Below are 4,920 nucleotides of genomic sequence, written 5' to 3' on the forward strand. Positions count from 1 at the left end.
AAACGATTTTCACACTTATTGTGACAGTGACTTTAGAACCATATTTCAATAGTGGTCAAGCTACGTTTAAGGTAAATCACATGGGAAGTATCAAGCCAACGGTAAATTTGTTGATGAGTTATTGATCAAAACGATTTTTACACTTATTGTGACAGTGACCTTTGACCCCAATTTCAATAGTGGTCATCTGCTGTCAAAGGCCCAATGCACATGTGAAGTATCAAGCCAATCGTCAATTCGTTGATGAGTTATTCATCAGAAACGAACTGATCTACCGACAAACAGACGGACAGACAGACGACATCCAGCAAAACAACATTCCCCGTCTTTCTTTGAAGGGGGGCATAATTATACAAAAAGCAACACACTTTTGATTAAAATATTTTAATCAACGAGGTGGTAACACTACTCAGGTACTACTAAATATTATAAAGCTAAAAATGTCAGTTATATGACTTATCAGCTTTTGTGTTACTGAACACTGTTTTATTAAAATAATAAATATTTTTCGGTATTCCAATTTTCTTATTAGTATTAAATAAAATTTGTAAAACAAAACACAACTCTCAATTGAGATGTTCTTTTTTAAAACAATCAGAAAGAAGCAGGTTACCATAATTGTAACACTGAAATATTTTGAATGCAAAAAGTTACGTAAGTGATCTTTATGTATTTTGGAAAATATGCTGTCTTGAAAAATCCACAAAATGTCTGTCAACACAATTATTACATTCGTAGATGACATGTATGTTGTACTATATTTATGTAATAACAGTAGACGACATGTATGTTGCATTATATTAATAAGTCAAAACAAAATGATAGTATGGTCATGAGATCATGTACGACATTATCATCTTCTAATTCCAATCTATTGACATTCATGTCCACACGTAATGAGGCGAAAAATACCAACCACTCATACAATAACACACTCCAACATATATCGCCCCATTGGTGCAAAAAGGTACCATGTGCCTTCTAATTTCAATGTAACATGGTACCTTTTTGCACCAAGGGGGGCGATATGTCTCTTGAAACTTATAAATTGTAACATTTAGTGAAATTAAACACATCAAATATTAAGAAATAGTCCACACACTAAACCAATTACAGTCATCAATTTATCATTATATTTGACGAAATATAATTATTCAAACAAGTAACCCAGCACAAAACATATGGGTTTATTAATGAAACATCTTTAGGAGATAAAAAAAAGCTATTAACTCATTTTTTAATAAAAGGGCAGGGCGGGGCCTCAGAAGGGCAGGGCGGGGCCTCAGAAGGGCAGGGCGGGACTTCGGAAGAGCAGGGCGGGACACCCTTCCATTAAGGCCTAGCTGGAGCACTGCATGTAGATAATACAGACATTGAAATCACATGAAACTAGCTTACAGAAAAAGTTTAACTTTAAGCTACATGTAGTTCAAAGGCTGAAGATGGGGCAAGAAGAAAAGCCATTTCTTCAAAATATGGAGCTAAAAGCGCTTAAAGATACCATTGTGGGTTAAAGGTTTGTTGTACTTTTGCAAAATAAATTTAACAAAGAACATGCCTGTTGTTACAAAAGCGTATAATAAAAGTGCAGATGCTGATCAATACATTTATATGTATACTACTCTAGCAGTAATCCTTTTGAGTAATATGCAACACAAATCCAAAAAGTAATTTATACTAAGAAAAAACAGCTGCTACTACATATGCGCCATAACACACTGTCAATAATGTTACAAATCAAGTTACAAATCATTGGAAAGGAAGGGCGGGGCAACCTTCCATTAAGGCCTTGATGGAGCACTACATGTAGATAATACAGAAATTGGACTCACATGAAAAGCAGTCCCAAAAATAAAACAAAACTTTATGTGAGCACATCACGCATATAAAATGAAGATAAAAAAGAACAATTCAACACGTGTCCTAAGGACACTGATTCCCCTATATTCCAGTTGTCTCATAACTCCAATTATGTAGAAAAAAGGACCAAAATACACAGGGGAATAAGTTCTCATGCTGGGATATTAATGTTTGTAAAGTTTCATTCCTAGCATTTATCCTTTTGATTATGCGCAACAAAAAATCCGAAGGACATGAGTACAAGGTCGAATGTTAATGTAAATACGAACAAAAGATAAATAGTGATGAATGTTTATACACAATAAGCCTTGTAACTAAGGCATGCTTTTCAAGGAAATAAACCAGTAGTTCACCCCTGCTGGCTTGACACAAAACACACAGCTTGTTTAGTTTGCACTGTTTAATCTTCTCTGCATTGAAACTTTACATATTTTAATGTAGCTTTTCACTTGTTGCCAAGGTCTGTTCAACAATACAGGTTCTTTTTTTCGGCTCTCCTCAATCTCGTGTTTATCTGGCAGCTTTGAAGTGTGAAGATATTTTCCCAGTTGTCGCTCAACAGCAGCTTGTTCTTCAACAGACCACATTTTTCTTTTCTGCGCTTTCTTTCCGACAAAGCTGGTTGTTGCTTTGGTTGAAACTTTGGACTGGCTGGTTGTGGCTTTGGACTGGCTGGTTGTGGGTTTGGACTTGTTGGTTGTAGCTGTGGACAGAGCAACTGTATCAACAACTGGTGTATCTTCTTCAGATCTTCTTCCAAATTACTGTCTTCTTGGCAGCCGGCTCTACAATAAAAGTACAGTTTTTTAATTAACAATTAATTAAACTTGTATCTATAGGAAAGGAATACCACAAGGATTAAGATGATAAGCCTATTTTAGTTAGAGAACATTAATTTGGTACATTTTTTGGTAATTCAAGGGTAATTTAAAAGTGCTTCAGGTTATTGCACTTCACTTGGCTGAGAGTATATGCCCACAAACATTTTGACCACGATTGATGATAGGATTAAAAGTAGTATCTGACTGCTTATAAAACTTGGCCCAGATTTTATCAACAAGTTCATGATGATACAACTAAAACCTTTATGAGTAAGAGTTAACATAGTTCTCCTTGATGCTGCAGGCCAAACTGCCTGCTGCAGGTGTCCCTATAATATGATCAGTTTTTCAAGAGTGTATTGTTGTTCCTAAATAGGGCCATTATTATGATTGTGTTAAAAATATGACCAGCATTTTTTTGTGCACATTTTTACATGCTAGTGATAATAGTATGTTGGTTAAGTTTCGTCACTTTAGTAGCAATACTCTTTGAGTTAACAAGACACCAAATTAATCACCAAAAGGGACTCATTATTTAAGAAAAGAACTAGTACATGTTGTTTTGTTTCTACTTCTACACCAATATATTGATTTGCTAAGATTACTGCTAACATTCCAGATGATACCTAGTGTGTTAATTATGGCTGCTTAATAGTATAAGTTTGAAGTTTGAAGCAAATAAGATGTGTTTTGCTCTGGATGAACAATTAATAACAAGCCCATGCCCCTTCATATTATTGTGAACAATTATTCTTGTCACTTGTCAGTGGAAGGCACTACCTGCAACACATTTTAATATTAACACAATATTCAGCTTTTACTCAAGAAACATGATCATGAAATGCATAAATATACTCATATAACTATATGTCATGAAATGATACTCTCAAAGTTACATAAAACCTTCCATGATTGAAAACTTCATTTACATTTTATAAGTGACTAATTCAGCCCAGTGAAATGATTCTTGTCTGTGAAACTGATCATAGTAAACATAAAATATCAAAATATGTCCACCATCTATTACGCACTACAACTTCAAATTCCCTCAATGTCCTGTTCTGGACACAACCGACAGGTATTGAAATAATTTCAAGATTTATAAACATTTGTACTTCAAGTGTGACCTTGATCTGAACCAAGGGAACTTAAACTTGTTCAAGACACATCTGATGGTGATGGTGAACATTTGTGCCACACTTAATTATCTCCATGCATAAAGAAGACCTATACCATGAGCACGACACACACATATACACTCAATATCTAATATTAGTTATATGTACAATTATCAAGTGTTCACTGTGACCTTGACCTTGAGACGAAATTCAGCTGTACGAGTCATTAATTGTAGATGACAATCTGGGCTTCCAAAGAATAATAATTGCTAAAACTAGGGATGTCAGAAAATTTAAGGTTTTTGGAAACTTATGAGTAATTACGGTACTTATAACGAAACCCATAACCACGACTCACCACAAAAGGCATGTCTAAACCTGTCCCCAGCTGTATAACTGAATTATTTTCTTAGGTCTACCATGGAAATGTTTTTAAAAATTGAGGACCAACAAGTTTTACAAAAGTAAACACACAACAATTCCCTAAAACTGAGGTTTCCACTTTTTGAGGATGTTTTATAAAAATCAAATAACAAACTCCAACAAAATGAGGACTATACATTTTGATGACTTGCACACATGCTTCCCAGAATTCACGTCACAACAAACTTCAATATATACTAAGGACTTCAATATTTCATGGATATCACACATATGTGTTTCGTTATCAAACACACAGTCAAACAATCCCTACAGTAGGAGGACTAGAAATATAACAAATGATTACATATTTCGAATCACAACAAACTCCTAACAATGAGGACTACACCTTTTAAAAATCTATTCAATACTTCCAGTTCTACTCCATGCAAGAAGCGGGAAAGACTGATGGATTGATGGACGGACTGACGATTCTATATGCCTCCCTTTGGGTTCATAAAATCAACAGCAAGGAAATTGATACTAGAAAATGGAGCTGAATTGTTCCAAGGACACAAATAACAACAACTACAAAACACATTTGTTAACTGAATTTATGAACACTACTAGAAAAAAGCATTTTCTCACCAAATCGATTCTTGACTAACACTGGGCAGTCTGTCTCTAAGGGCTCTGCTATTCCGTATATGTTCTCAGCCATGACCCTGAACTTGAACTTGACTCCAGTCTTCAGTCCAGTG

Source organism: Dreissena polymorpha, unplaced genomic scaffold (assembly GCF_020536995.1).
Source record: "Dreissena polymorpha isolate Duluth1 unplaced genomic scaffold, UMN_Dpol_1.0 chrUn085, whole genome shotgun sequence".
NCBI lineage: Eukaryota > Metazoa > Mollusca > Bivalvia > Myida > Dreissenidae > Dreissena > Dreissena polymorpha.